The sequence below is a fragment of the Trichechus manatus genome, unplaced genomic scaffold (genome assembly GCF_000243295.1).
Source record: "Trichechus manatus latirostris isolate Lorelei unplaced genomic scaffold, TriManLat1.0 scaffold00032, whole genome shotgun sequence".
Taxonomy (NCBI): Eukaryota; Metazoa; Chordata; class Mammalia; order Sirenia; family Trichechidae; genus Trichechus; species Trichechus manatus.
Window position 1 is genome coordinate 1,564,836 of NW_004443968.1, and position 12,779 is coordinate 1,577,614.

The 12,779-nt window shown below is 39.0% G+C and overlaps 1 long non-coding RNA gene across 1 annotated transcript in view; it reads left to right on the forward strand.

Annotated features, from left to right (window-relative positions):
• Positions 1-4,214: 4,214 nt before the first annotated feature.
• LOC111820276 (uncharacterized) overlaps positions 4,215-12,779 on the forward strand; it is a 40,919-nt gene continuing 32,354 nt past the window's right edge. Inside the window, exon 1 of the long non-coding RNA XR_002823827.1 lies at positions 4,215-4,355. This is a non-coding gene — a long non-coding RNA (uncharacterized LOC111820276). The remainder of the gene's footprint in view (positions 4,356-12,779) is intronic.

The window sequence follows — 12,779 nt, forward strand, 5'->3', positions numbered from 1 at the left end:
TTTCACCAAAAAAAAAGGTTGAGAAGTTAGAGGGTTGACATGTTGTGGGGTTGTTAACCAATGTCATAAACAATATATGTACTACTGTTTCATGAGAAACTATTTGTTCTGTAAGCCTTTACCTGAAGTACAATAAAAAAATAATAAAAAACAAAAAAACAGACAAACTGGAACAGTAGAGAACAGAGGATTCCCTGAGACCATCGCCCTGAGACACTCTTTAAACCTATAACTGAGCCGATCCCCTTGAGATCACCCTTTATCAAAATAGCACAGTAGTACACAAAATAAAGGATATTACCCATAAGATTGGTGCCCTACTTAAAAACCATCAGTGTGAGATCAAAACGTCAGCAATTACTCAAAAACAAAAATGTGAAAATAAGGGCACAAGGAAACTAGAGTACTGGAAAAGGAAAAAATAGAACACAGTTAAAGAGAATGTTGACACGTTGTGGTAAGTGTAACTAATGTCACTGAAGTATTTGTGTGGGAATTGTCAAATGGGAACCTAACTTGCTGTGTAAACTTTCATCAAAAACTCAATAAAATATTATTAAGAAAAAAAAGGAGAAGCCAAAATGTAGAAACAACCCAAGTGTCCATCAATAGATGAATGAATAAACACAAAGTGGTATACACATACGATGGACTGTTACTCAGCCATGAAGAGAAATGAAGTCCTGATATATGCTACAACATGGATGAACCTTGAAAACATCATGCTGAGTGAAATCAGTCAGATACAAAAGACAGATATTGTATGATTCCCAGTAAATGAAATATCTAGAATACGCAAGTTTATACAGACCTGAGGTTATAAGGGGTTACTAGGGCTAGTGGAAGAAGGGATAGGGAGTTATTGCTTAAGAGATACTAAGGTTCTGTTCACGGTGATGACAAAGTTTTGGAATAGTGTTGTTGGGTAATGTAATTAATATCACTGAATTGTACACATAAAAATGGTTAAAATGGCAAATTTTGTTATATATATTTTAGCACAACAAAATTTAAAAAAAGAGCAAAAGAAGATCTCAGATTTTCTTAAACCCTGAGCAAATTCTTAAGACCAAACACAAGACAGGAAGTCATATTAATTGTTAATGTGCTGTATCACTAGCCAAAAAATACTGCTTCTACATGATTATTGAAGAACCAAAGCGGTCTACAGACAAGCATGAAGCTGTCAAGATGGAAACAAAAAGAGGAGCAGGAGATACTCTACATAAAACGGAATAGTTGGTGAGGGTTCCTTACAGCAAGCACTGGAAGAGACAGAAGGGTCACAAGTGCTGTGTGAAGCATGCCAGATGGAAAAGGCCAAGAGAATTTTTATTTAAAAAGAAAAAGATACAAGCAACATGTTTCAGATCCAAAGAGATCCCTTATAGGTAATCTCTGACAAAAACTAATTTAGTTTATGAGTGCTATGTTACAGGCATATGCTAAGTACTTTCTGCACATTATTTCATTTGATTCTTGCAACTCTCCAGTAGATGTTATTTTGCCTTGTTTACAGATGAGAAATTGGGTTAAGAGAGGTTACCTGACTTGCCACAGGTCCCACAGCTGGTAATTGATAGAATCAGAATAAGAGCCTAGAATGGCCTTTTCCCAAAGCTTGTTCTTCACCACCCTGCCCTGCCCATTAATTTTGAGAAAAATGAACAAGAAATTTTTCTCTAGGATTTTATTTATCATAGCTGTTCCTCTATGCTTTCCTTTTTCTCTTGAACAATAAAACTCCCCATTTACTAAGGGAAGGATGGTTCAAAGAAACACTCACATATTATACCTATTACTCGTGTCTCACAGAAACCTGAAGGGCAACTCTGTGTTACAGTGAGCAGAGGCATAATTAAGAATTTCTAGCACTTGAGTGAGCGCCAAAATTTATATTACACCCCATTCCACCCTTCTTTTTTACACCAATTTTAGAACCAGATATCACCCCTCATACACACACACACACACACACACACACACACACACACCAAACCCCAGTAAGTCAATAACGTTCGTGGGTACTCATCATGTGCAAATATATGTAGAAGAAATTGTGTCCAGCTCTGTACTCTGTTTGGTTTTTGTCCCTGCCGGGTTCAGCTGTCCCCACTCTTGCACCAGCATAATTTTACCATCAGTGGAGAGAAATGGCATATTTACATCAGTCCCCAATCAACCGATACAATAATTGTTGTTGTTAGTTGCCATCGAGTAGGTTGCAACTCACGGCAACCCCATGTACAACAGAAAAAAATTGTTGCCGGGCCTTGTACCATCTTCGTGATTGTTGGTATGCTCCAGTCCATTGTTGCAGCCACTGTGTATTTTGAGTGCCTTCCAACATAGGAGGTGTCATGAATTGAATTGTGTCCCCCAAAAATATCTGTCAACTTGGCTGGGTCATGATTCCCAGTATTGTATGACTGTGTACTATTCTGTAACCTGTTGTGATTTCTTTATGTGTTGTAAACTCAATCACTATGATCTAATAAGATGGATTAGTGGCAGTTATACTGATGAGGTTTACAAGATTGAATAGTATCTTAAGCCAATCTCTTTTGAGATATACAAGAGAGAAGTGAGCAGAGACGCATGGAAAGCTCATACCACCAAGAGGGCAGTACTGGGAGCAGAGCGCGTCCTTTGGACCTGAGGTTCCTGCACTGAGATGCTCCCAGACCAAAGGAAGACTGATGACAAGGACCTTCCTCCAGAGCTGACAGAGAAAACCTTATCCTGGAGCTGATGGCCTGAATTTGGACTTGTAACTTATTAGACTGTGAGAGAATAAATTTTTCTTTGTTAAAGCCATCCACTTACAGTATTTCTGTGATAGCAGCACTGGGTGACTAAGACAGGAGGCCCGCCTTCCAGTACTATATTGAACAACATTCTATTGTGATCCATAAGGTTTTCATTGACTAATTTTTAGAAGTAGATTTCCAGGTCTTTCTTCCTAGTCTGTCTTAGTTAGACGCTCCATGGAAACCTGTTCGCCCCAGGTGACCCTACTGGCATTCGAAATACCAGTGGCATACTTTCCAACATCACAGCAACATGCAAGCCACTACAATACAACAGACTGACAGACAGGTGGTAGAAGAGAATTATTAGCTGCATCAAAAAGTCAATCTACCAGTAAAATCTGTAAGAATGTCTAATTTGATATGCACAGCATACAAAGTCAGTCATAGTCTTGCTTTCTTTCTCTATTTTGTCTTCCACTCCTCTACTCTCACACCCCACCCTAACATCATCTATGTGGAATTACTTTCCAATCCCTAAATATACATCATGCTCTTTCATGATTCTGGGTCTTTGAAAATCCTGTTCTCCCTGGGTGTTTTTCCTCTCTTTGCCACTTGGCAAACTCCATATCCTTCAAGATCCAGTTCAAAAGTTCCCTCTGCTAGAAATCCCCGTCTGTTTCTCATTTTGCTTTTCCCTTTCTATGCTCCAGTGATACTTTAACCACAGCTTTATTCTAGGGCCTGCTAATTTACGTATAGAATTTACTTACATGTTTGTCTCCCCAACTAATCTGTGAATTTCAGCACCTAGAGCAGTGCCCAACATATAAAACCAAAAAAAACAATCAAACCCATTGCAGTGGAGTCTATTATGACTCATAGCGACCCTATGGGACAGAGCAGAACTGCCCCATAGGGTTTCCAAGGAGCAGCCGGTGGATTTGAACTGCTGACCTTTAGGTTAGCAGCCAAGCTCCTAACCACTGTGCCAGCAGGGCTCCACCCAACATATAGTAAACAATAAATGTTGATCATGGCTGGTGAGTGAATAAATGAATGAGCACAAGAATCCATGCTTTTCCTCAAATGCCTTAGAATTTTAGTTCAGCCTTGTGAGTTTATGCACGTACTTTGGTGTTACTGACATAATTACTCTCCCTGAATTCAAATAATGCTGAAAACACTGATTTTATTCAACAGAAAAAAAACCTACTTTGAGTTAGTGGGAGTATAGGAGATGTGGTGAGCTCACAGGACAGAAGTTCAGGAACCGCAAAAAGGGAGAGGTCTAGGAGTAGGAAGGAAGTGACTAAGAAAGGGAGCATACTAACTAGTTTGCTGTTATCATCGCAGAAACCAACAATAGCTCTAATTTACATTAAGTCGCCTCAACACAAGGAGTAGTCTTGATTCCTTGGCTGATTTTCCTTAGATGACAGTGCTTAGCTTTCTGGCCCTTGGCAGAGGCAAGACCTTCTCCTGCTGAGTCATTTGTTGCAGTTCTCTTTGGCATTATTCCTCTACGGAGAATGTATTTCCTCTTCCTATCCATCAACATTGTTTTCTTGATAAATTCTGCAGCTATTGTCGTTACAGTGTGTAAGTACCTTTTTCCATGGAAATTACATAGTGTGGTTAATGAACATTTTGTGTAAAATGTTTTCTTGTCACATCCTCTGATTTATTCTCAAGAAATTAACTTAAAGAGAGGGGTAAGAGAGAAATATGCTTCTAAGAGCAAGGACATTTCAAATATAAGCTATTTGTGTTAAGAGACTTTATGTTCACAATCAAGACTAACATTTTAAGTGAACAGAATTTACTGAGGAAAATAGGAAAATCTTATAGAAGATATTTCAGTAATTCATTTAACCAGCAAATGCCTGGCAGTACTCTGCTAACTTCTAGCTGCTCACGATCCATGGAAAATACTCTAATTATATGCAAAGTGATAAGAGGGAGAATAGAGATAATCTATGTAATAGGTATGAATCTCACCTCACAAACTTACATGCACGAGAAATATATTTTATTATTTTTTATAATTATGCTTTTTTTTCTTTTACTCCAAGCTCCTATCTTCCAGGCCAGTAGAAAGTCCACCAGCTGCTCCTTCAAAACTCTATGGGGCAGTTCTATTCTGTCCTATAGTGTCGCTATGAGTCAGAATTGACTTGTTGGCAATGAGCTTTTTTTCGTTTTTTTTTTTTTGTAATGTTAGAAATTTCTTCACCATCTTCTCATATGAGTCACTGGCATGGGGGACAATGGAGGGCAAAGGAGTTTCTCTCTGGTTATTGTTCATCTTTAGCTGTGTCTGCAGGGTCTCTCAGGACCTGGGGCCTTCTACTGCCTCTGTGTCCTGCAGGGAAAACAGGCAGTTATCACAAGGCTGCCCTTGGTTTTCTCTGCCTAAGTTCCCCAGGCAGCCAGTCTTCTTTGCGACCTGGCTGCAGAGAGGCAGAATCATGAGGTGTTTAAGATGGCTGACTTTGGCATCACTTGGACTCTCATCGTGGTAATAACATGACATATCCGCATGACCCTGGGCAAAACTCTTTAAATTTCCTAAGCCTCAGATTTACATCTGCAAAGTGGAGATATGTATATTACCTACCTCATAGACTTGTTGTGAGAAGAAAATGAGAATTTAATATAAAGTGCATAGCACAATACCAGGCACATAGTAAGTGTTCAGTAAGAGCTCTCCACTACCATCATCACTGCCATTGTTTTGTTGGTATTGTTATTATTATTATCAACCCTAACCTGCTCAGGTCACCACCAGGAGGAGTGCATAGGTCCTCTCTGTTCTCAGGACCTACAGATCTCTTTCTCCTCCTCACTTCCCCAGCCCAGTCTTTCTCATCTGATAGAAAGATCCTATGTTTTCCAGCATTTTCCCTGAGATTCTCCATCTCCAGTTACACCTTAGAAGTACAACTTAGTATTTTTCCTAGGGGAGCCTACCATAATATCCTCAATAGCTTTACATTTTTTAGGAGAAATTCTTTTCCTAAAATCTTAGCTAGCAAAGAATAGCGAAGAGGGAAAAAGGGAAAATATAAAATGAAAAAAAACATTAATTTGTATCTCAAAATACTATCTAACCATACTAATACAAAACCGAAAAAAAAACCAAACCCGTTGCCATCAAGTCGATCCCAACCCTTAGCGACCCAATAGGACAGAGTAGAACTGCCCCATAGGGTTTACAAGGAGTAGCTGGTAGATTTGAACTGCTGACCTTTTGGTTAGCAGCCATATCACTTAACCACTGTGCCACCAGGGCACCCACTAATGCAAAGTGGTACTAGTGGAAAGTGGTATGAAAATGTTAAAAACAGAAAAATTAACTCCTCCTGGAGAAAGAGCAGAGAAAGGTAAAGTGATCAAAATTGATCCCAAAGGGATGACAGCATGTTCAATGGGGCAAAGAAGGGTGGGGAAAGGCTTTTACCACCTTATTGTAACCTCTCTGAGGGAAGGGACAAATTCTACTTTGTTCTTCCTTGTATCTCTAATCTTGCTGGTGCCTGGCATATTGTAAATATTTAATATATTTTTATTGGGTAAATAAAATTTGGTGAGAAGAAATAGAATATACAAAATTATGAGCCTTAAAAAAGATAAGATGTTCAGAAAAGTAACAGGTAGATGGAAGCATAGCATTAAAGGCTGAAGATAGAAAAAAAGGGAGAGTAAAGAATGAAAGTAAATAATGTATGAAACTAGACAGAACCCTCCTGCATCTGCAAGTTTGTTGTATTGTGGAGGCTTGTGTGTTGCTGTGATGCTGGAAATTATGCCACTGGTTTTCAAATACCAGCAGGGTCACCCATGGAGGACAGACTAGGAAGAAAGACCCAGCAGTGTTCTTCTGAAAAGAATTAGTTGGGGAAAACCTTATGAATAGCAGCAGGACATTGCCTGATATAGTACCGGAAGATGAGCGCTCCCCCAGGTTGGAAGGCACTCAAAATATGACTGGGGAAGAGCTGCCTCCTCAAAGTAAAGTTGACCTTAATGACGTGGAAGGAGTCAAGCTTTCAAGACCTTCATTTGCTGATGTGGCACGACTCAAAATGAGAAGAAACAGCTGTAGAAATTCATTAATAATCACATCGTGAAATGTACCATGTATGAATCTAGGAAAATTGGAAATCATCAAAAATGAAACAGAAAGCATAAAAACTGATATCCTAGGCATTAGTGAGCTGAAATGGACTGGTATTGGCCATTTTGAATCAGACAGTCATATGGTCTACTATGCCGGGAATGACACCTTGAAGAGGAATGGCATTGCATTCATCCTCAAAAAGAATATTTCATGATCTATCCTGAAGTACAACGCTGTCAGTGATAGGATAATATCCATATACCTACAAGGAAGACAATACGACTATTATTCAAATTTATGCACCAACCGCTAAGGCCAAAGATGAAGAAATTGAAGATTTTTACCAACTTCTACAATCCGAAATTGATTGAACATGCCATCAGGATGCACTGATAATTACTGGTGATTGGAATGCAAAAGTTGGAAACAAATAAGTAGGCTTGGTAGTTGGAAAATATGGTCTTGGTGACAGAAACAATGCCGGAGATCACATGATGGAATTTTGCAAGACCAATGACTTCTTCATTGCAAATACCTTTTTTCAACAACATAAACGGCTACTATACACGTGGACCTCGCCAGATGGAATACACAGGAATCAAATCGACTACGTCTGTGGAAAGAGACAATGGAAAGCTCAATATCATCAGTCAGAACAAGGCCGGAGGCCGACTGCAGAATAGACATCAATTACTCACATCTAAGTTCAAACTGAAACGGAAGAAAACCAGAACAAGTCCAAGAGAGCCAAAGCACCACCTTGAACATATCCCACCTGAATTTAGAGACCATTTCAAGAATAGATTTGATATGTTGAACACTAATGACTGAAGACCAGATGAATTGTGGAATGACATCAAGGACATCATATACGAAGAAAGCAAGAGGTCATTACAAAGACAGGAGAGAAAGAAAAGTCCTAAATGGATGTCAGAAGGGACTCTGAAACTTGCTCTTGAATGTTGAGTAGCTAAAGCAAAAGGAAAAAATGATGACGTGAAAGATCTGAACAGAAGACTTCAAAGGGCTGCTTGAGAAGACACAGTATTTTGATGACATGTGCAAAGATCTTGAGATAGAAAACCAAAAGGGAAGAAGAACACACTCAGCATTTCTCAAGCTGAAAGAACTGAAGAAAAAATTCAAGCCTCAAGTGCAATAGTGAAGGATTCTACAGGGAAAATATTAAATGACACAGGAAGCATCAAAAGAAGATGGAAGGAATACACAGAGTCACTATACGGAAAAGAATTGGTCAATGTTCAACCATTTCAGGAGGTAACATATGATCAGGAACTGATGGTATTGAAGGAAGAAGTTCAAGCTGCACTGAAGGCATTGGCAAAAAACAAGGCCGTGGGAATTGACGGAATACCAGTTGAGATGCTTTAACAAATGGATGCAGTGCTGGAAGTGCTCACATGTCTATGCCAAGAAATTTGGAAGACAGCTACCTGGCCAACTGACTGGATGAGATCCATATTTATGCCCATTCCCAGGAAAGTCGATCCAACCGAATGCAGAAATTATTGAACAATATCATTAATATCACATGCAAGTAAAATTTTGCTAAAGATCATTCAAAAGCAGCTGCAGCTGTATTTCAACAAGGAACTGCCAGAAATTCAAGCCAGATTTAGAAGAGGATGTGGAACCAGGGACATCATTGCTGATGTCAGAGGGATCCTGGCTGAAAGCAGAGAATACCAGAAAGATGTTTACCTATATTTTATTGACTATGCAAAGACATACATGATGTTGCTTATTGGTCCAGTTGTAAGGATTTTTGTTTTCTTTATGTTGAGGTGTAATCCATACTGAAGGCTGTAGTCTTTGATCTTCTCATCAGCGAGTGTTTCAAGTCCTCTTCACTTTCAGCTAGCAAGGTTGTGTCATCTGCATATCATAGGTTGTTAATGAGTCTTCCTCCAATTCTGATGCTGAGTTCTTCATATAGTCCAGCTTCTCAGATTATTTGCTCAGCATACAGATTGAATAAGTATGATGAAAGGATACAACCCTAACATACACATTTTCTGATTTTGAACCAGGCAGTATTCTGTTCAAACAACTGCCTGTTGGGCTATGTACAGGTTCCACATGAGCACAAGTAAGTGTTCTAGAATACTCATTCTTCACAATATTATCCATAATTTGTTATGATCCACACAGTCGAATGACTTTTCATAGTCAACAAAACATAGGTAAACATTTTTCTGGTATCCTCTGCTTTCAGACATGATCCATCTGACATCAGCAATGACATCTCTGCTTCCACATCCTCTTCTAAATCCAGCTTGAATTTCTGGCAGTTCCCTCTCGATATACTGCTGCAACCGTTTTTGAATTATCTTCACCAAAATTTTACTTGCATGTGAATTTAAGCAGGGGAGTGACAAAATCAGATATAAATAACAAGGATACGAAGCAAGACTAGAAACAAGAGAAAACAGAGAACTGGCAAAGTCTTCAGTGGTCCAGAAAAGATGATTAAATTATTGGAATCAATTGTCTGCTCCTCTATAATAGCATTATACATCTACACCCTTGACATAATCTCATGGTTAGGAGGACTAAGTGAACTTTCCCCTCCCTTAACTTGGGCTTGGCCTCATGTCTTCTTTGAACAAGGGATGTTAGTGGACATGACTCGTGGAAAAGCTTGAAATGTGTTTGTGCAGTTGGGATAGCCCTTTGAGCTCTAGGGATCTGCCATGAGAAGAACAGGCCCCAGTAGCCACTGTTTTCCAGCCTAGGTCATAGAATGAGATACATGGAGCCGATCTGAACCTAACATGCAGCCTGGAGCCCAGAGCCCAGACTCTGGAGTCCAATTCACCCACCTGATACTCATGAGAATAAAAATTGTTGTTCTAATGCAGTCATTGAATTTTAGAATTTTCTTGAGGCTTTTTTCTTTTTTAAGCTGGTGGCCTCCTCTTCACATTGCAGTCTTTGCCATTGACAATCCCTTCAAAATCCTTGAAGTGTTGCTTTAAATGTAATGAGAAGGCTCAGTCTTCTTGGATGGAGTTTTTAAGGAAGTCTGTTACTTTGTTCCAAAAGAAAAAAAAAATGAAAAGTACCAATCCATCATTTTAAGGAAAAATTGAACTCAATTAAGTCACTCCAGTATAAATGCTTCAGAATGGAAAGGTAAAGTTGAATAATGTAAATTGGAAATTTCTTTTAGAAAAGCTATGCTTCCACAGATTGTGTTTTTAGGAAAAATGTTTCTTTTCTCAAACTGAATTTGAGCCATACTGAAAGTATCAATTCCTGCATATTTGCAGAGTTGTCTGTCTCATTCCATGAGTACTTGAGATGTAAAGCACGGATAGAGAGGATGGTAGGAACGTCATACAGGTCCAATATTTTCTTTACCTCATGCTACAAAAAAGACTGATGAGGAGCTGGACTCCCTGCGCATGCTTACCTGGGAGATCATATTCAAATGAGGCATTAGTTAAGGCAGAAAAACGCTGTAAGGCTATGATGTTATGGTGTTTTTCCATGGCTCCTAAGGCAAGACCACAACTCAATGGCTGTGCGTTAACTTTTCTCTGAAGAGAGTATATATTATCATCGTCAATCATCATGAATGAGCTCCACTATGAGGCAGGAAATGAATATCTAGGGCCTTAGATGGGGGTACAGGGGAACCTTCACTTTTGGCCTAGGAGTTTAGATAGGGCTCTGAGGCATGGATACACTGGAGTCCCTGGCTGGCACAAACTGTTAAGTGCTTGGCTACTGGCTGAAAGGTTGGCAGTTATAATCCACCCAGAGGTACCTCAGAAGACAGGGCTTGCGATCCGCTTCGGAAAGTTTACAACCTTGAAAACCTAATGGAGTAGTTCTACTCTGCACACATGGGGTTACCGTGAGTAGACTCAGTGACACCTAACAATAACAACAGGTTCAGCCACCCTGGAGCTGACCCAATAACAGATCTGAAGTCCCATGGACTCTAAAAGTAGTCACTTTTGTAACAATTGTTAAGTTACTCTCTTTGTTTTACTTTCTGTCTGTGGTGCTCAAATCTTTAAATAAGTCTAATAACTATTTGTGACCTGGTCTAAATTGTGCTGTAGAAGTTAGGGAGAAGGTCATCTCATTTTTCAGATGGAAGAGATCAAGTGTCTTGCTTGCATGAGATCAGAAAGGCAGTAGCAATGGTTGTCATTCTTGGAGAAGAGAGCTGAGCCCGTATGTTGAGTGGTCTCATGAGGATTGCCAACCACAGAGATAGCAGTGTAATGAGGAGGCCACTTGCTCCTGAGCACATCCAAGGCAGTAGCCAGGAGAACTCAAAGGAAAGAAGGCTAGTTTTCAATAATTAGGCTGGTAGAGGCTCTAGCTATAATTTGGGCATTTAAAAAAAGCATGATCTTATATTATACTCACTAGTTAGTAAAATCTGGAATGTTTGGATTACAGCAATTACTCTATCACTTGGTTATCTAGTGCAACTACAACAGAATAACACAAGTGGATGGCTTTAACAAACAGAAATTTATTTTCTCACAGTTCAGGAGGCTAGAAGTTCAAATTCAGTGTGCTGGCTCTAGGTGAAGGCTTTCTCTCTCTGTTGGCTCTGGAGGAAGTTCCTTGTCTCTTCTGAGCTTCTGCTCCTGGGCAATCTTTATGTGGCTTTGCATGCGTCTTCCCCCATCTCTGCTCTGCTTGTTTGTTTAATCTCTTTTATATCTCAGAAAAGAGATTGACTCACAATACACCATACACTAATCCTGCCTCATTAACATAACACAGACAAGTCATTCCCAAATGGGATTATAACCACAGGCATAGAGGTTAGGATTTACAACACATATTTTTTGAGGGACATAATTCAATCCCAAACAATCACTAAACAATTTTTTTCCAATTTATAAAAGACTTTTTCTTTAAAATATAATATTAATGAAATCACATAAGAAAAATTAAGATCACAATCTAAGATGTAAATTCTCAAAATCAGTATATTTTTCCCTTAAAAAAAAGTCTCTCTTTGTAAATAATAACTAACTTGTATGGCAAATAACCATTAAGTGGACATGTGGAAAGAATGTAGATGACAGGGAGGGATTATGAGGATCGTTAGTAAGAAGTTATCTAAAATAAAAGGCTGTTCTCAATGCCAAGAACATATTAATGAGAGAGAGGAAATCATATTCTCAGCTTTTTAAAGGTTCATTTGGCTTCTTTCTTTAAAGACTACTACCCTTAAAGTTTGAAAAATATATATACTTTCAAAAAATGCAGAGCATCATTTATTATTTTAATTATTTATAACAGCTTAAAACAGTTTTATTTCCCTAGCCAAGTTTATTTATGAACCAGATTGAGAAAAGGCTAGATTTGTCTTCCTACCCTAGAGAAAAAGATACGTCTGATGCTTCTGAATGAAGTTTAGGTTTTAACTGATAATCTTTAATTCTATTTGTTATTGTTGTTGTTAGTTGCCGTCGAGTGGATTCTGACTCCTAGTGACCCTAAGTACAGCAAAACAAAACATACTGGATCCTGCACCATCCTCACAATCATTGCTTTGTTTGAGCCTGGTGTTGAAGCCAGTGTGTCAATCCATCTCGTTTAGGGTCTTCACCTTTTTCGATAACCCTCTATTTTACCAAGCATGACATCCTCCAGGGACTGGTCCCTCCTGATAACGTGACTTCATCTCACGTGCTTTGGACATGTTATGGTGTTAATAGTGTTTAAAATACTTACATTTCGAGGACTCCGGCAAGATGGCGCTCTAGGCAGAAGCACGATGCCGTCCCTCCACAACAAAGATCCAAAAAACTAAGCCAAACAGAGAATCAACAATCCTGAAACCCTAGAACATCAAATGAAGAGATAAAGAACTCAGCCGAACACCAAACGGAGTAAGAATACTG